The 21,257-nt window shown below is 41.0% G+C and overlaps 1 protein-coding gene across 5 annotated transcripts in view; it reads left to right on the top strand.

Moving 5' to 3' along the window:
* ncam2a (neural cell adhesion molecule 2a) overlaps positions 1-21,257 on the top strand; it is a 196,682-nt gene that overhangs the window by 17,853 nt on the left and 157,572 nt on the right. The gene's annotated exons all lie outside the window — the stretch shown is intronic.

Here is a 21,257-nt window from a genome sequence, read left to right as displayed (position 1 = left end):
CCATCCCCGGAGGCCCACCCGTCATAGTCTTGGACTCAGACTCCAGCCTGCACGCCCAGAGGACTGAAGGAAGCTGGAAATGGGTGTTTTTTTTTGGTTTCCTCCCCTGAGGGCAGTTCAACTGATGCGATCTCTGTCTTTTTTATCTCAGCTCTCTCTCTCTCTCTCTCTCTCCTCTGCCTATCAGTCCTGTGGTTGTTCTCTCCCCGCAGGCTGGCCCCACAGCATTTGAGCTCACTCTCGTCCCAAGTCAGTACCTTAGTGCCTGTCACTTCAACCATTCACCCCACACTCACCTGTATGGATGATAAGGTCCTCAGAAGACGCATGCGCACACACTGTCTCACATACACGCAAAATAAAAAAACTGAGAAATATTTTTAAAAGGCACCATTCATGAATGCTGTTTAGCTTGCAATATAATTATTTTCACTGTCTTATGTATGTATCCACCAGCTATTTCAGGAAATTCAGAAGCACCACAAGCCAAAAAAAAATTAATTATGATAGCATAGAATGGGCTTTGTATTCAGATTTAAGAATCACATATTCCAATGTAGGCAATAAGATAGCAAAAGATATTTGGGTGGTCTCAAGATGTCCACCTCATGGCCGTCAGTCCTAATATGTGTCTGCATCAAGAGCCGTGCACCAACCACCCTGCCCTACATGCTGCTGATTTCAGCTTGTCTTGTTAACCGATTTCAGGTCACCTTGAAATAGTCACACAGACACTGTCAGGTCAACAGTTGACTTTTATTGACCCTTCCAGTAAGCAACTGTTCCCAAAATGTCAATAAAAACAGAACTGTTTTTGGAGTTCATTGTTTTTCAGGGAACATTTTTTTCTGCCATCAGCCCGTGTTAAATTTCCCCCTTTGAAATTTGTTCTGATATGTTAGAATGGCGTCACAGAATAAAGATTCTAGTGCTCATTTATATTTACATTGGTACATGCTAGTTGGTGAACTCCAGAAAGAATCCAGCAGGCATACTTTATTCCTTTATTCTTTATACTTTATAGATTTCAGTACAGTCTTCACCAGTGTGTTTCTGAATTTTGAACCTTTGCTTTGGACAAATGTCAACATGCTAAAAATAATAATCACAGATGTCCTTCAGTACTATCCTGTTTGTTCTGTATTGTTTTTTTGTTGTTTTTTGTCCTTGATGAATCTGTATGTGGTCTCGCTTGCATTGGCTAAGCAAAGCTACATTTGATGTTGTGTTTTATGTAGTTTTTGCCAGGTATTGTTAGGTGTCGTCTGTTTTGCTTACTTTGTCTCTCTTTTGACACCATGGTCAAAATTGCTTTAAACATGTTTACTTTTCCTGTTTACTTGTGAGTGCTGTGTTCATTTTCCAGTGTTTTTCAACTGATGGCTTTGTTCAAAAATTTCATGGTCTTGCACTGAACATTTGTATTTGTCTTTAGGAACCTCACTTTGGAGCTTTAAATCAAGTGTCATTGTGACTCCTGTTGCTAAATTGTTCCATTCATTGCAATCACTCTTGTTTTCTTTCTTGTTTAGATGGTTAGTGAACATTCTGGAATCTTCTCTCTTTTAACTCAGTAGTGTGTGTAAAGGAAGGATCACTTGCAGCAGCCCTGGAGCAGATGCAGTCTTAGCTGGCACGACTTGTGCATTCACACAGCCAGAGTCACTCGTTTCCTGTAAAGGGCATCTCAATTATTGAGAAGTTCCTTTGAGCAAGAGAACATTACATTGCTGTAATAAGCATGTTACATTGCTGTAATAAGCATGTTCATGTGTGTGTGTGTGTGTGGGGGGGGAGCTGTATATGTGTGGGAGTGTGTGTGGGAGTGTGTGTTTGTGTGTGGGTATGAGTGTGAGTTGTGTGAGAGAGTGAGAACAGGCAGGCAAACAAATCTGTGAGACCAGAACAAATCAAGCATGTAGAATGTACCTCTCCCGCAGTTCACCATCATATGGAAGAAGTGCTTATGCAGCGTTATGTAGGAATTGCCATCAACAGACCAGTGGCTGTGTGGACAACAGCCAGAGTTGCAGCACTCTTTAGCATTACTTTAGCAGCCATTTGAGCCTCCTTGGCCATCTGGTCAGTATGATGTAGACCTGGCATTATCTAAACCTGTATGATCTATTAAAAAGCATTAACAACTACAACAACAACAACAATTGTTATTATTATTATTGTTGTTGTTCTTGTTATTATTATTATTGTTGTTGTTGTTATTGTTGTTGTTACATTAATTTCCAAACATGTATTTCCATCACACATAATACTGACTGACTGAAGAAGGGTGCATAAAGCCAAAGGGAAAATTAGTTTTTTCTGTAACATATTTAGAGGACCTGCTCTGGTGTCTGTGCTAGACCCACCGCCTTGGTACTGGTGGGTGCATGACTCTGTTGCCTGATGGTGGTAGAGTGGCAAATGTATTGCCAGAGAGATGCTGAACAGAACTGGGGCAAATGGGTGCCATTGCGCCATTGTCCTGCCAAACGTAAGATTTGTGTCTGTGAAAAAGAGAGAGAGAGAGAGAGAGAGACACACAGACAGAGACAGACCGACAGACAGAGATGGAGTTCATGAGTAAAATAACTAGACATAAATATTGTAGTGGAGAACAGGAACGCGAAAGCAAAATATGTTATTAGAACAACAACAACAAAAAAAATCCTGCTAATGTTTAGCAAGTGTGTGAGATTATTGTTTGAATGTGAGGGAAAGGTCACAGAGGGAGGAATTTTCTTCTCGTTGTTTATTTCCTACTCTTTCTGTCTGCCTTGTGAAAGCGGGAGGAAGAAAGACAGTGAGATAAACTTGCATCAGCCCAAAATCATTTTCTCTAGCTACGCTGTTAACAGTATTGCCATGACTCATTTTCAATTTCACAAAAAATATCAAGTAGCTCTATATATATTTTACTACTAATGGTCTATCTGATCCTCTTTATTTAGGGTTCAAGGTAATGAAGTTTACATTTGTCTGCCCAAGACGAGTGAAGAACATGAGATCGCTACAGTCATTTAGTATCTAACGCCTCTCTTCCCTCTGGCATTTCTGCTGCACAGCGCTGATAAACACGCAGGACCCCGCTGTTATTCGGGGCGAAGTGTGATTTCGGTGTCTCAGTGTGTCCTTCATGCATGCTGCATTACCGCTCCGGCTCCCGCAGCTCATTTTAACCCAGGGTGGTAAAATGACCGTTGCCTGTGATGAAGGAACATAGCTTGTCACTGTGTTGCTTCCCTTGTGGTTAGGTCTGAAATGCTTTATGACGTATTGTTCAAATTAGCCAACCCGCGTAATTAACAGTATCTCAGAAGCAGGAAATAATTTCCAGAAAGTCGGTGTATTTTTTACCTCCTGGTGCACGCGGACGTTCGCTACAACTTTACCAGCTTAAGGGACAACTTTTTTATGTGGCCCTCACAGTACAGAATGTTGTTTCTGGTATCGCCTGTTATATAATGCACACTTTTAAAAGCCCACTGCCTGCAGAAGAGATGAGAAATGCCAGTCTGTGATTATGCACTGCACATTTGTTAGGAAGAGAGGTGGAGCAGGACACATCTGCTCATGTATTTACCTCTTAAAGTGATAAACTGCAGTGACGCTGAGTGAAATATTGCAGAGGTGGTAGAAACCATTTTGTCTCTCACTAATTTTTATTGGGGAAGACATACAGTAGCTGTGATTAATTCCCCCGTTAGGCAGATATAACAGGAAGTACATTTTATGTATGAAATATATTGCAGCAATAGGAAGGGAGTGCATACTGTAGTATGCACTATGCAGTCCCTTGGGAGGGAGGCATGTTCCTCCAACCTGGCCCAGGCAGTGTTTCTCAAACCATTGTAAAGTAACCAATCACTGAACAGCTGAGTGATGACTGTGTTACTCGCTCAACCAAGTATCCATCAGGCCTTGTTTTTTTTTAAAAATGATGACGCAGACATTTACATATTAAAAAAGTACCTTACTGTGCTTTGAAATCCCACAATGAACCAAGATCACTTTTATAAAGATTTCAAATGCAAATGTAGTTTATTGGCTTATGATGAAAAAGCTAACAATTATAAGCTTCACAATTTGTCACTAGTTCCAATTTCATCTTGGAAATAAGACACCAAGACATCAAGGATCAACTTGATTTCCAGTATGCTGTAAACTTTTATGCTTTGCTTCCAGAATTGCTGGGTTCTCATCCTGTTATGAGTACCTTCATCTTCACACTCCAGAGATTTTTCATGTCCCTCTTAAACTTTGGTTGCGATTTCTAACTAGCTGCACAAACTGGCGATTTGTGCATGAACCCTCATCCTCGTTGTGGGTGTTCTGATCCTGTCTAATGCTCACACTGATCTTGCCATGTTCTCATATCTTAACATCCTTGAAATATTCGGTGCAATCAGTAGGCCACTATGTCTTTGTGAGGCTTTTAATTTTGGCTAATGTCTTGTACCTGTTTTCTGAGTGATATGACTGTTCAATCCCATTTTGTGTATTTCATGTCAAAATTCTACTAATTGTTGTTGCCCAGGGAGGAGAGAACGCATCATGCCACTATTGGGATTGCAGACCCATTAGTTTTGCTTCGGTGAATATTAGGTGTCTGAGGATTCAATAAAACATTGATTGTACAATTTCAGCATGCAAACATGTCAATGCGTAAATAGCAATGCATTTAGGATTATTTTGAATGGTTTGATCGGTTTCAACATCCAAGAGCATGGGGCATTATCTAGCCTACCAACATCTTCATTTAATATCTACAATACAAATGTTTTTTGGGCTTTCACTCGTATATTGTGTTGGCTAAACCCACATAAAAAATAGAGGTGTATTCTTGGAGCCAGGGCCTTGTAGATTCAGAGATAGGGGCAGGTCTCTGCTGCTCAGTCCTGATTTACTCCTCATGTCACCCAGGTGAATGAGAAGCCTCATGTGCCAAATTTTAAAACAGTTAATTAGAATGACTGCATCGATTGACATCAATGGAGAAAAGCATCGGCCAGCAGCACTGTGCTTGCTGCAGCTCATGGCACAGTTAGTCAACCCTGAAAGTACTGTGTATGCAAGCTTGGAAATCACAGTTAAACATCTCAGGGAAGAAACCCTTAACCCCTCACACTTAAGGGCTTGCCTTTGGGTTCAGACATTCATGCCTTACTCTTGTAACTACGTACCTTTCATTTTAACTTCAGTGTGGTTAATTAATATTTCACAGGCGCTACTGAATAATCTACTTTAAGATTAATAACTAAACACTAAGACAGGTGCTCAGAAGGTTGATGATAAAGTGTAGAATAGACGACCGTAGATCTGCAAAAGACACAGCATGGCCTTGATTCCTTGCTGACTGCCTCGCCACACTCCCATGGAGCCATGACCCAGCAGAAGCAGGTACAGGAAAGCCCAGTCCACCCCCCCCAACAAAGGCTCACCCCTCACCGTTCAAGCGCATGCACCATCGCCATGGGCGACCACTTCACCCGTGCTCACTTTGCCATCTCTCATCATAATCACATGTACGCTCATCTGTCTGCTGCCCCAAATGGATATAGCCACCATGGGCTGCCTGGAAAGCGGAGGCCAGTTTCTCATACTCGTCGCCTTTCGTGGAGTCAGAGAAATGTAGTGACTTCGGGTGAGTGTGGATGAACAGCTGTGAATCCATAAGTGAAACAGTAGAGACAGAGAATGAAATAGTGACAGACAAAACAGGACATACTGACAGAAAATGAAAACGAGCAAGTCAGGGAGAGATTGGGAGAGACAGAGTTGGAAGAGAGAGTAGGAGAGAGGTCAGGCACATTCTCGATGACAGGGCGAAGGAAAGAGGCTAGGATGTTCAAGTACATAATCAGAGTGAAAGAACAATCATAGTAACAGTCCTCGGAGCCTAATCATTCCTCTCACGCAATTCATATTCAAATGTGGGTTGCGAAGAGCAACACATTCTCATCAGCCCCCTTTTGAAAAAGCGGACGATTTGATAAACTCATTATCGTCTGTGTCTCAGAGCTCATCAGAATGACATGCTCCTGGAAATTCAGTTTTCTCTGCCGATAGCTAAGTTATGTTAGCTATTTTAAACATCTCTGCATCTTTAATTATACAATTCTTGCTGTAAAGGCAGTTTGGTTGCATTTATTCCAGACCAGCGGTGGCATGAGCACATTTGGGGGCTATGGGAAGAGCGCGCTAGCCAGCGGAGCTTGTAAACGGGCATCTGCAGCGAAAACCTTCAGACCGGAAAAGCTTCGGAATGCAACTCCGAGCGCACGATTCTGACTTCCAACTGCGGGGAGCAGCGCAGCTGTCCTTGCATGCTTCTCAGCACACAAGTCTCGAGTCTTTCATCCCGAGCAGCCGCCTCGCACATGGAGTAAAAGTGAAACCAGCTGGGGTGCTTATTTTCATTATTCAGGACATTTGCATGTTTTTATCGTTCAGGAAGATAGCCATCACTTTCCCGTTGGCTTCACGAGTACAAGGTGCTGGTAAAATTAAAAAAATAATAATAATAAAAAAAAGAAAAAAAGAAAAGAAAAGGAAAAAAAAAACGATTTGGCCAGGGAAGTGAGCAGTAAGGCCTTGAAGCTGGAATCGTCATTCCTCTAAAGCTACAGAGACTGGTTAAACATACGAATCAGCTCAATAAAAACACGCTGCCATGCCCTGGCTTTGCCTGTTAAAATAGCGTGTGAAGAGTACAAATGCCTGTGGATTAGCACTGCAAAATGTGCCATTTCGCGTGGGAGGAAATAAGCTGGTGCTGCTCCTGCCTTCACCCTGGACCCCAGACTCGACCTGTCACCCAGCAACTATCGCGAGCGACATAGCGATAAGTCCCCAATCTGTCACGCTCGCCTCGCTCTGCTCCTACGCTCTAAACCATATGCGTGCACACGTTCACACCACACACTTTCTTCCTTTTCTTGCTTTCTTTTTCTTAAGTAAAAACAAATCAAACAAACAAACAAAAAGAGTTCTCGTTACGAGAACCTGCAAAATGTCGCACTGCTGGTATTTTCCGGTATTTATTTCTGGAGCTGTTTCTTCTCCACAAAAGAGAAAGACGTTTCATGTTTGCCTGTCACTGTGAGGACATTCAGTCCCATCAAAATGAATGGAAAAAAATGCACACAGCTGTATGCATACACTCAAACTCACACACACACTGAAATTCACACACACACACACACACACACACACACACACACACACACACACACACACACACACACACACACACACACAAGAGAGAGAGAGAGAGAGAGACAGAGAGCAGTTCCTTTCATGGTTGCTTGTGAACAGGGGACTTAATGGGTCCGGTCTGTATATTTTCCCTTTGAACAAGTATTAGGGATGAAAAACAAGGGAGGTCAATCCCCAGGTCACTGCACCTCTCTCACTCCCACTCTCTCACATTAGCCACAGGAAACACAATGTCTGTGAACCCCTCGAGTGAGGTGAACCAAGCTTGTTAGTGTTCATACATTCTGCCGACCCGCATTATACATCATCCCTGTCTGTACCTCTGCGTCCAGCCGTGTCTCTGCAAAGCCACTTTCTTGCCCATTGAGCTGTGCTCCACATCATCTGAGCAGGCATACCTGGATGTCCTGGTCAGTCATCACATGATGCTGTCACTCTCCCTTCACTCACCTCCCTTGTTCTTCATCGGCGAGCCTTTTGTCCACATGGCGGCAATGACCAATGCATGCTGGGCAGCCATATAAACAGTGCCATATACACAACACCATATAAACGAAGCCTTCAATGAGCAGCTTTCTTTTTTGGTTTTCACAGCTGATGACTCTTAAAATTCAATTTGAAATTTTATTCAAATATTCATTAATTCAAATTTAAGAATGCAGTGGAAAATGAAATTTAGATACATACATACTCAAAATTGCAGTTAAATACACAAGGTTTCCTGAGAGACAGGACATTTCAGACATAGGTTCTTCATGAGCTGTGCAATCAAAGTGCTTCTGAAGATGCAGGAGGTGGAACCAATTTATATATGAAAAGTAGACGTTTAAATCATAGCGTTCATTCCAGGGGCTTCTGAGTTCTGAGAGTGTAGATCAGTTCTTTTTCTTTCAGTTTCCTCATTGTAATTGGTGCTATAGCAACAGCTGGTATTGCAAACAGATATGTCATTAATTCATTAAAATACCTTGCAATTGGAAAAGACAAATCCTTAATTCTGAATGTGTTCAACAAAAAGATCAGCAAGCCTTTTCCTGGTTTCTCCAATGTAAAGCTGAGTACATCTCTTACATCTAATTACAAACAATATAGTAAACAGCTTCCACAGTAATGTATGAGAAGGACAATTGATCCTTTCATTCTAGTTATTTTGGTAGCTATTTATAAATTTACATGTAACAAATCTAGAAGTGCATGCTACAATACCACAATTATTATCTGAATGGTCATTTGTCTTCACTCTTGAAGTGATCACCAAAGGAATGCTTGCTGTCTTAACAGTAGATTGTTTATAGGTCAGTACGTTCGTTCTCTAAGCATGTACACCAAGAACAAAGGCACAATCTATGACTTCCTTAGGAAATCTAAATTTATGAAAGTATTCACACATTTCCAAACTTTCCTGGGGGAAGTCTTCATTCTCACTGTAAAAGCGCTTAAATCTTAATACCTGTGAGTTTTTGGAAGTTTTACAAGCCTTGGAATGTGAAGAGATGTGTTGAAAATAAGAATAAGAGTCTGTAGGTTTATAATAGATGGTGGTATTTAAACCAGAATTTTCAAACTTAACTCAGGCATCTAAAAAATTTATAATCATGCCAGAATGTGCTATCTTCCATGTATATTCCAGAGCTCAGTGGAATTTTGAGAAGGAAGAAATAAACAGTTGGAGCTCTTCAAATGTGCATGTAGCAGCACCAAGAATGTCATCAATGTTTCTCAGAAATACTAAAGGCACAGGTCCAGTATATTGTTAAATAATGTTTCTCAACAAGTCCAACAAAGAGGTTTTGCAGAGAATGGTCCCACTTCAGTACCCATGCTAACTCAGAGTCAAAGGTTAATAAGTTTAGAGTTAACACAAGTTCTGACAGCTTTGGTAGGGTTCTGCTCAAGTCTTACATCCAGAAAATGTCTAAACCTCTCATACTATCTGCATTAGGTATGAATGTGTGTAAACATTTGTGAAAAGTAGGGAGTTGGCTGGTAGCATTTATTCTTTCAGATGTTCATGGTTTTGTAGAAAGAGTAAAGAGTCTTGTGAAGAGCATATGTAGGTAAGGTACTGAACAATTGGTTGAAAATGGTCATTGAGAAATGGGCATATAATTTCTGTTGTGCGGGAACAGGCACATACAACTGTGTGTCCAGGGTTGTTTTCCTTTGAATTTTAGAGAGAAGATAGAAAAGGCTACAGCAAGGAATATCTACAATAAGAAACAAGGAGGGGTCTTAATGAAATGGTATGATTAATGGCGGATTGAATGGGGGACTGTAATTGTGGAGTGATGTCAGAATTTGCCCAGTTGATGAAGGACCTCTTCTCTGGAATCCTCTTGATTTTTTATTTATTTTTTTTACTAACAACATATAAACTGTACACACACACACACACACACACACACACACACACACACACACACACACACATACATACATATATATATATATATATATATATATATATACATATATATATATATATATATATATATATATATATATATATATATATATATATATATATTTAATAAGATTGCTAGCGGCGAACAGAATGATTAATGGTCATATTTCCACTGGGCTGTACAAAAGGCAATTAGACATTGTTTCTCTTGTTTGCAAATGAGCAGCCCAGCAGCACAGCAGCATAGGCAGGGCTGTGTGTTAATTAGCTGAGGTGAGCACTCAGCATCTGGCATCTGGCACACACTGAGGGGCAGGTGAGATGTGGCAGAGCACAGGTACAAAGCACCAGGTAGAAGTTTTTGGGTTTTTTTCAGTGCGAAGCCCAGAGGTAGTCTTGCCAACCAGAGTGTTACTTTAGTTAGCAAATAACTCTCACTAACAACAATTAGACAGGAGCTATTTTCAGATGTGGAATGCACGTCCTCCATCAAACACATCTGAAAGTTTGAAACAAACTACTCTAGAAGTGTGTGTGTGTGTGTGTCTATATATATATATATATATATATATATATATATATATATATATATATATATATATATATATATATATATATATATATATATATATATATATATATAAAGGGTATCCATGCATACAACACAAAACGGTGTTTGTGTGTCTTATGCCACTGCTTTAGAGCTAATATTTGATTTCCTTGGCTGTGACTATATGTGGCTGCATGTACATTTAATAGGGAGTTGGCAGGTAGCATTTTTTCTTTCGGGCATTCAGGGATTTATAAAAAATATAATGACCCTAACATATGGACTGAACAGGCAGATACAATTGGACATCTATATTCTGCACAGCATCTTGGTGGCCAATCTTAAAGGTGACCTAGAATGCATTTATTTAGAAATTTGAATTGTACTTTGATGTTTATAGTTATAGAAGGTATGTGACTTTGATTGGGGCATTAAATGCCCTGATGTGATTTTTCATACACGTTTTCATACACTAACATTTGGGTCTGGAATGAAACAAGCTGTTTAGACAACTCTAGTTTGGTGGCCTCATGAAAAAGCTCTGTGCTGATTCGCTGGTTTACAGCAAGGCGCCATGAATGCTCACACAAAATCAACAGAGCAAAATCAATCAAAATCAGTCATTAGCTAACTATGAACCATGGAATGTTTAGGCATCCAACCATTTATATTTGACCCTGCATTAGGGGATATTACAGTTTTCAAATAAAACAGATTGACTAGATGTCTTGTCAAATGTCATTTCGACCTCAGTGGTGGAGCTGTTAGCTGTTAGCTGTTAGCTAGAATAAGCGAGTTAGCTAGCTATAGATCAGATATCTCTAAGTAACCTAAATAGTTAGGTTCAGAGTTTTGTCTTGTTGATGGACTATAAATTATACATTTACATGACAAAGGGTTTGACAAAATGTATCTTATATTATAGCTTTATATGACCAACAATATAAATAAGCTAGGTCATCATATGGTATGGTAGGTACTTACTAGTTGCTAACATTACCTATACTGGTTACTTGCTTTCAATCTCAACAACACAAAGTAAAGTTGTTAGCTCGCTATGAAACCCTCATTGTAAGATAATCAACCATCAAAAAGTAGATACATTCACACAGCATGGCTAGCTACTTACAGGTTGTGGTTGGGGCCGCTCCTCTTTTCAGTGTCAAATGCTGAGTGAAGCCATCTTAATGTTGTCAGATGTTTCAGAAACTGTCAAATGAAATATGCAGAGCAAAAAATATGCTGTCAACCATGCCTGTGGAGAGTTTGGCTCCTTGGAAGGGTATGGAGAATGTTTAAAGCCCCTTCACAGTCTGTAATGATTCATTTCTGTACATAGTATGCCATTTCCATTCTTGTTGTTATGGTACACTTGTTTTGTTCTTCACAGTACCTGCAGTATTCTTGAAATTTTTGCTGTGCTTGTCCAAGTTAATACTGCCTGGAGTAGTACTGGTGTATGCAAATTGTGGGGAGGTAAATATGAATCAGTCAGGGATGTTAAGTAACAATATTGTATTTTGGAATTGGCCCATTATATTTAGCCCCATTTTATGAGCCTTTTTAGAAGTTTTGATTGGGCAGGATTTAGATTTGAAGGAGGTCAATGGAGGTCAAAGGAGGTGACAATGTCAATGTCAATGTCAATATCAGTTGTATGTATTCAACTTTTTAAACTATGCCAAGGTAATTACAGTTTTCTATTTCCATTCTATGGCACCTTTATTACCTCAAATTGAATTCTGCAGATTAAGAGAACATCCATTTAAAAATATTAAGATACATTTTTTAAAGGATGATTCATTGACATTCAAAGACACCGTTGTACACTCTGTATATTTAGATCTTCCCAGATTTCTTCTCAATAACTGGTAACCCTAAAAAAAATCTTATTTTACGTGTATATGTATATGACCAGTGAGGTATTGCGACGACCCAAGTGTTGCAGGGCAAGGAGCAGGACTCACAGGCCTCTCTCGATGCAGACAGACATTTATTAACATAAAAAACAAATCATAAACAATAAACATTAACGGCACTCACACGTAACAATCTGGTGCAGCATGAATATTGGCATAGGCAGAAACATGAACAATGAATACAACCAGTGTACAGTGCACACTAACACTAACATGAATATGTACACATGCACTATGACTGACATTTAACTGCACACACACTGGTTTAAATACACACATAAATGAAGCGAACTGGGTGCAGCTGTGTGCTAAAAAGGTGTTTTGGTTACAAATAAGACACAAGGCACAACAAACAGTCAACAGCGAACTCCCACTGCACGTGATGGGCCATACCACATGATCAGTGGGAAGGGGAGTGTACCATGACAGTACCCCCCCCAATGGCACGGCTCCCGATGCGTCCACCTTTGGGACAGCGAACCCCATTCCACAGTGTACATATATACACACAAGATAACATGATATTGTCTGGTGCCCACCCAACACAAGGCAGGCTAGGAGCCATCATCAAGGGAGGTCTCTTCATACACACACACACACACGAGAGAGAGAGAGAGAGAGAGAGACAGAGAAAGGCCAGGCTTCTGTTTTGCAGTTCCTTTCATGGTTGCTTGTGAACATGGGACTTAATGGGTCCGGTCTGTATATTTTCCCTTTGAACAACTATTAGGGATGAAAAACAAGGGAGGTCAATCCCCAGGTCAAACAGTCAACAGTGAACTCCCGCTGCACGTGGAAGGCTATACCACGTGATCAGTGGGAAGGGGAGTGTACCATGACAGTACCCCCCCGACACGTCCACCTTTGGTACAGCGAACCCCAGGCCACTGTGTTCCTTTATACACACAAGATAACATGGCAATGCCTGGTGCCCACCCAACACAAGGCAGGCTAGGAGCCACCATCAAGGGAGGTCTCTCAACAAGTGAGGGGGAAAGGCAAAGTCCATGCCTCTCCCAGGGTGATGCCCAGTACGGTCTGACTGGGCCAAAGGAGAGGCGATGATCCACAGCAGACTTGACTGTGTCAGAAGCACTGCGGCTACCAGTGACAGCCACATCCTCAACTGGGCAGGAATCGCAGGGGCTCCCCATGGGCCCCGGCTCGGTAGCACTAGGCTCCCCACAAGAAATTCCAGGGTGGTTCCCCTCTTTGGCTGGAGCGGTCTGTTTCTTCCTCTTCCTCCTCTGGTGTGGCTGTGAGCTCAGGTCGTGGTCCTCTCCCCAACATCCAGAGATCCAGGCAGCAGCTTGGGATGTCAGCAATAGGGAGCCCTCGGGACTAGCCGTGACTAGGGCAATATCTCCTAGCATCAGAGCAGTGCACTTTGTCTCAGTGCGTGCCTGCTCTGTGTGTCCTGAGAGCTCAAACTTTAGCACATCCCTATGAGCAGTCCTCTGGTGGTTGAGAGAGTCAGTGTCCTGTGGTGGTCAGTCATTGTGTGATGGCCCGAGTGCCGCTGGGCAAGGAGCAGGATGACAGACCTCTCTCAACGCAGACAGACATTTATTAACGTAAAAAACAAATGATAAACAATAAACGTTAGCGGCACTCACATGTACCAATCCAGTGCAGAGTGAACATAGGCACTGGGAGAAGTACGAACAACGAGTACAACCGGTAAACAATGCACACTAACACTAACACATGAACGTGTATACATGTATAGTGACCAATATCGAACTACATAGACACAGGGGTTTAAATACATACATAAATGAAACGAAGAAACGGGTGTAGGTGTGTGCTAACAAGGGGGGCGTGGTTACAAAGAAGAGACTAGTCACAAGGAACAGTCAACAGTGAACTCCCACTGCATGTGGCGGGTCGTACCACATGATCAGTGGGAAGGGGAGTGTACCGTGACAATAAAGCACTCATTTATATAAGCTGTAAATGAATAGTGATAGCAAAAAATAGGGCTAAATAGGGCATTGCCAATCAAAAAAGACCATTAAGTGAGCCTGTGCAAAGAGACATTTGTCATGCACATCGTTTTAGAAAGAATTATCTGGTGACAGGTGTGTGTGTGTGTGTGTGTGTGTGTGTGTGTGTGTGTGTGTGTGTGTGTGTGTGTGTGTGTGTGTGTGTGTGTCTGTGTGTGTGTAAGATAGGCTCTCTCTGGATCCAAAAAAGTGACAGCAGTTATGACAGTTGCAGAGAAATTTTTCAAACCCTCCATACACTAGGTGTTCAGACCATTTGAATGCGGCCTTAAGTTTACATGCTGCACTTGTTCACAGTATTCTTCTCATGTCCTTCTGAAGCATTTACCTTTCTGAGCGGCAGTGTAAGGTCATGGATACTAAGCTACAACCGTCGTCATGTCCTCTCTGCTTGGCATACCCAAGGTGTTGCATCATGCTTGCGTCAGTTGATTCTTTATCTCCCCCAGCCACAGAAAGTGGTTCAGAAAAAGGGCAGTTTAAGTTCACATACGCAGCGGTGACAGACTCTTTCCTTACATCCTTCATTAATAACTCTTTGAGGTCAGCCGTGCTGTTGCAAAAGTGAACTCTGCTTTTTATATGTTGTTTTACCAGCTTCAGTGGCATTTGGTGTGGAGAAGTACTTTAACTTTTGTTCGACAGCAGAGATTTGAGTATTTGTGGGAACTCTTGCATACCAGTTCTGCATGTTTCAGATCAGAGCTGAACAGTGAAAAATCTTTTTTAGTACTTCAACTGGAATCCTGACAGACATTACTGCAAGTTTGTATTTTAATACCTACTCTGACATTAATTAATCTTGACATTAAAGCAATGGCACATATTTACAGTAAGCTATTGTTGAAGTGTCAAAACACTGCGGAGTAATTATTGAATGTGAATACAGTTAACCTTAAAGTATATTATTGCTTAAAAATAAATAGCTTACCCATATGATTAATTTGATAATATTGAACAACAATCTTATTTTTGTTTAGACTGTGATTGGCACTTGTTTATAAAAGAAAAATCTCCATTAACTAGTGTAGCATATCTGCTGACCATGTTGGAAAGGTTATTGCATTAATTTGGCAGTTTTTCACATAAATTTGTATAGTCTTTGTTTATAACCCTAAAAACATGGATGAGCCATGTATGAGCCATGGATGTCTACAACAATGTTTAATTCATATAAGTGTGAAATTTCAAAGAATTTACTATGCAGTGGGAGAAGCATACAGGCATTCATCCCTGTGGAACCTATGGGACAAGCTGAGCCAATGTCAGCAGGCTTTGCAGACATCTAGAGTAAACAGCCTTCAAACCACTAGCTGTAACCTTCGGCTCACTCTCAGCATAGAGAGAGAAGCCTAGTTTATGCAGTAGTTAAAAATGCTTTCCACTCTTCTGTAGGTTCATGCCCACTGTGTAGCGTTCTTATTGGTTGTCCCTTGTTGTTGATGTTTTGCATGTCCATTTCACTTTGACATGGTCCAGTGTTTTGATTAATAGATTTGATTAATTGTGGATCGGTCTTCTCATGTCTCTGGAATCGTTTTATTCTCCGTGCGTAGAATATAGGGATAGCTCCTCTTTCTCAAGCTCCTTTTTTTAAATACCAGCTGCTGTTTTGTTTCTTGACCTTTGGGCTCTACGGTGGCGTTTTGCTGTCAAGCAGAATAAAAACATCTTGAAATTACATGAAAATAATTCGTTATTACAATATATTATGACATATTATTACAATGTATTATGGCACAGGCTATTAATTATTCATATTGAGTGTCACGTACAAGAAAACCTTTCACTTAATGCTGCACAACTGATGAAGGTATGGAGCCTCCTGCAGTTTTCACATGTGAGCTGCACTATATAGCCACATAATCACTTAAATCGGTGCCTAATGTATAGACATCATTATCTGTACTTTTAGAGCTGAATATGAAGCAAAGGACATTAGTCTGTTTTGTTTAGAAGCAGCACCTGCTCTGCCCATATGGCATTACTCTCTATAAGTGTGTGAATCCCAGAAAATAAAACAGGCATTAGGCAATTCTATATTTCCAATAAGAGAACAAGTCCAGTAATATGAACAGGTCATATTTATATGTGAACATGCTTAGTGTCAGCTGTCCACTCGAGTGAGAGTCTCCCCCCGCGCGGTGCTGTGAAGGGCCGGGAGGCTTTGAGCCGTTGTTTACGCTCTTGGCCCACATGCTCACCTGGGCAAAGACGGACATCCCGCTGCCTTGTGCCAGTGAAGACTGGGCCTCAAACTTTTCTCACACACCCTCCCTCCTGTGAGGCTGGCGTGCAGATACCCAGTGTTTCACTGGCATTGCACTGTTTAGTGATGTTCCTGCTTCGACACACCCACTTCTACCTTATATTCATTCTCACTTAATACTATCCGTTGAGTCCTTACTGAATGCAGGGCAGGTGTCCAGCCAAATAGAAGACCGAATAACACTGCAAAATCTGCGCATTACTCCCTGAAACAAGTTTTTACAGTGATCACTAGGGTTCATATTGCAAGCTGTTTTTTTTTTGTTTTGTTTTGTTTTTGTCTGATACATTATTCAAGTGTAATACATTATAGTATTTACATATGGATTAATTATGCAATTTCCCAGTGCTGCTGTACTGCCTGCATTTTTAATGCAGCAATTGATATAGTACACGCTACACAAGAGCAGCGCTATGAAAAGGTCAGATTTAATTATGCGGATGTCAATGAAACATTTACATACAGACACCAGTGAAACAAATGCAACACATAAATGCACACTGTAAAAAAACAATAAAAACAAATAAAAATAAATAAATAAACAACAGGCATCTTTTGATGGCCTATTAACTGCCGATCGTTTGCTGTGAGGCTGAGCCCTCGACACGTTATTGTTTTTATGGATATCTGGGATGCGTTGCCTTGCCAAGGTTCATAAATCCATGTGTTTGGTGTCAATAAATGTCTTGGACATCTCGCATCTGCTATGATCATTAAACTCATCTCAGGCCGTCATGCTTGTGAAAACCGATGAAGGGTTTCATGCCAGAAGGTGACAGAGGGCTAACATCGCAGAAGCCTAATGCTGACGTACACTACATCATTTCAGCACTTGCAGACATACATTTTATCTAAAGGCAGTTTTCTTGTACTGTGAAATGACCCAAGCAAGTCTTTACACACAAATTAAGCAAAATGCTTACCTGCTGTGCAGTCTGTCTGAGTTGGTACTATTCACGTGCTCAGGATTTCTTTTAAAAATCATAAAATATATATTTTTCCTGTGCTGGTGTGTTCATACACAGCAATTTTCAGTATCAGTTTTACTTATATGCCATGAAATTATGATAAAATGTGTATGTGCAATAAAGATGTGAAATTCTGCGTATGTGTGGAGCAATGACTATACACCTGCCTGGTAGGTACAGTGTGCTATTCCCATTTTGTGTTAGCCATCCTCAAACCCATCATCACTTCTCAGTATCTGACCACTTGATCACTGATGAGTGGATAATTTTCAGTGCTGAGCCACTCTCAACCCTGCAGACACGGACGAATTTTAAAACCCTGATACCCACAGCCATGCCACTACCACATCAGCGTTAATTCTGAATTGGTAGTCACTGGAATAATATACAGTCTGTGATGTTTCTGTGGTCCGTGGTGAAACAACGATGGATGATAATTTATGTATTGCTACAGTCTTAGACTTTTAGATACGTATATAATACACTAATAATGTTGGCATATTTCATATGTACAGTGTACATAAGTGCTGTGTGAGTGTCGGTGCAAGGTTTCTAATAAAGTGAGTCGTGAGTGTGAATGATGACATATGAAATGAAAATGGAAATTGCCTGTGTCACAGCAACCTTGGACAGCATCAGACTGTCAGCCCTTCGCTGCCAGCAGATCAGCACATTGGACAGCGCCAGTCTGTCAACACTACATGCACCTACCGGACCCAGAAATCCAGTACTGCTTTATCATCAAGAACATTCTGCTCAGTTGTGCTGCTATGACATGACAGGCAGGTACAATAGACAATACAGGCACAATAGAAGACACACAGACTTTACAGATTCACCTTAAAAGCATCCATTATCTAGCAATAAACCACACAGTAGTCTTGTTTATTCTTTGTGCTGCCCCACCCACTGCTTTGGTTGAATTCTTTTGCAAAGTAAACTCACTTCTAACTCATATAGTGCTTCAGCCATTGCATCATGCATCACAGCTGCGATATTGGTCACAGTCTGCAGAGTCTAAGACAAGTCACTGTCTAAGAAGAACCCTCTCCAACCCTCTCCTGAGTCATATCAGCTGTTTGAGTATTATGTACTTCATATACATGTAATGATCTGGAAGCAGTTTCATTTCAAGCATTCCAAAGGGCTGGTAGAGGCTCATGAATAAGTCACTGTGCTGGGTTTTTGGAGAGAAAATAGTTCCCTCGATACCCTCTGCACTATCTGGAACACTTGCAGTGCTCTCCCACGTTGCTGCAGTGACTCTTTGAACCAGCTTTACAGTGAGCAATTAACTGTCCAGATTTTCAACAGTGGCAACAAGAGAAAGTGGGTTGAGAAGACAGGCCTGTTTTCAAATTCCTGGGCTGAAAAATAACCCCTTTTGTAGCCTTCAGTAATCGCTTTGTTCAGTTTTCTAGGGTATGGTGTATATGGTGGGGGGGGGGGGGGGGGGGAGGGGGTGCTGTTTTGTGAATCAAATAGCTGCAATTCCTAGAAAGAGCAATTAGTTTAAAATATACATGTAAGCATCCGGAGCCAGAGGTGGTTGGCGATTGGATGCTTGCACGGAGTGCTTTAGTTGGGGCCTTTCCAGTGACTGTGATCAGAATTAGTTACTTTTATCACTTCACTTCCAACATTTAGCATTTATCGTAACATGGAGCTGAGGTCAAAGAACAGAGGAATCAGAAGAGAATCAATACTCAAAATTCAGAAACAAGCTAGACTGTTTACATCTGTTTACATCTGCGCTACCTATGTTTGACATGAGGAAGCTCTTGCTGCTACCTGAGTTTTGGAGATGTGATGTGTCAGCCTTTAACATCTATGACTTGTTTCTTGTGTTGTTTCTTATTTACCTGTATAGCCTGTTTTGTACACTAGTTGTTAGAAACTGTATGCCATTGTTAGAAACTCTATCTGAATGGCTCAGATTTTCCATTGTATTCTGGATATGTATATTAAAAGTCCCTTTAGCTCACATGCTTGCATTAGGTCATTCCTTAGCATACAAAACATACAATTACACATGAGACACAGGGGCACTTACTGTGCTTAAAAGCTTGTTATATTTATAATAATTTGAATCATTTACTGTCTGGCTTATTCTCTTACATATCTGAGGCTTACAAGTGCTTTAGAATGATCTCAAATGGCACTGGTTACAGATCATGTTGGTTAGTTGGATCTAACACTGGAACCACAGTGTTTCATACACAAACAGACCATTTTATTGTAAGTAACTGCTCTGCACAACTATGCACTGCTCACTATATTAGGTAAACATGTATTATATGCACACAATTACAATAGATGTTGTTAGAGTTGTTATTTTGCACATGACTGCTGGGTTAAGAGTGGCTTGCCACCCAAAAGCATCAAGCCAGAAACAGTCAGAGATTGGTCAAAAATTTACCACTGATGAAGAACTAGAGCACAGCTAACACACATTGTGCTGCAGTAGGTTTAAGTGTACTCCTGTAAGTTGTACCTACTGACAGTGTTTCTAATTAAATACTCAATGAGTGTGTTTTTCTCTGTTGCCTGTAATATAGTGTTACTCCACTGATGTCTAATATAGTGACTTACCCTTTCACTTTTGCATAACCACTCAAACGCGATTTTGTACCTGTACTTTTTTGATGGTTTCACCTAAACTTTGGAGTGATCAGCACATCACTACACAACTCTACACATTTTTAGGAAATGCATTAAGACCAGTTTCCTCTTGCTTTTAGTCAGTCCTGATTCATGGTTGTTTGAACATGTAATAAATATCAATATTTGCCTGGTGTATTATGTCTTGTCTGTGGTCTGGTCTGCTGTCTGGAACTATTTTCTGAGCACGTTTTGTGGATTTTATTGAAATGCAAAGCACTTTGTGACTCAGTCTGGTAAAGTGCCATACAAATAAAGATTTCTTTTCTTCTTGCACAGTCACTCTCTGCTGTAGTTATTTTACTTTGCACTCGCATACACTTCATACTCTTCACAGTGATTGAGCATTTGCACCTGTTAGCTTAAACTGTGGATGAGAAAGGGAGATAATGTACTTCGCTGCAAGCTGAATGTGACAGTACTGTTAGGGGTGGGGGGGCAGCCTTACAAATACTCCAAAATATCCCACTCTAGGCACATACTGAACCTACCGTAATAATGCATCCCAGACAAAACGGCTCCGAAGTGTGTGCTTACAGCTTCGGCTCGGAGCTCGCGGCAATGGGAACGTGGCTCGGCAATGGGAATTAAAGGAAGGACCTCAGGGCGGAACGTTCGGAGAGAGGGGGGGACCTGAAATTGCAGTCACTGCCTTGCCTTGTCTCCCTTCTGTCTCGGAGCTTGCCACCCCATTTGGAGGGCGAGAGCGGGTGAGGAGATGAGTGGGGCTAAAACGTTCAGCCTTTACTTCTACGTTCAGTCCCCTGGCTGCTGAAGAAGCCTTTAGAGACACCCGCAAGTAGCTTCCCTCTTCCAGATGAAAGTGGAGTACTTTAAACCCATAAATCTCGTTTTTTGGACTCCTTTTAAAAATTGGCCTACTGCAAAGATGCTTTCAGTCGGGAGCCGGCCTTCACACTCTTTTGCAGTGGTAGAGTTTGCTCAGACTCTTTTATTCAAGGTTCAGCCTCAACCTTCAGTTTCGCAATACCAGTTCAGTATTGTCATTACCAGGTCAGTATTGTCATTACCAGTTGAAGGATTTTAGTCCAGTTGTTTGCTCTTCATTTTTTTACATTCTCTGAGCACAAACTGCAGACATGGTTGTGATTATGGTTGTGATCTAATCTCATTCTCTGTCATTAATGGAGAAACACACATCAGTTGCAGGTGTAATAAAACCACAAATGGCACAAGCTGCGTAATTCAGTATTGATTTACAAAAAATACCCACAATTTGGCTTTGTTTACATTTCATTCAATTC

The sequence above is a fragment of the Electrophorus electricus genome, chromosome 18 (genome assembly GCF_041902795.1).
Source record: "Electrophorus electricus isolate QZ-2024a chromosome 18, ASM4190279v1, whole genome shotgun sequence".
NCBI classification, from domain to species: Eukaryota; Metazoa; Chordata; class Actinopteri; order Gymnotiformes; family Gymnotidae; genus Electrophorus; species Electrophorus electricus.
The sequence above is the reverse complement of the archived record's forward strand: the minus strand, read 5'-3'. Positions and strand labels throughout refer to the sequence as shown.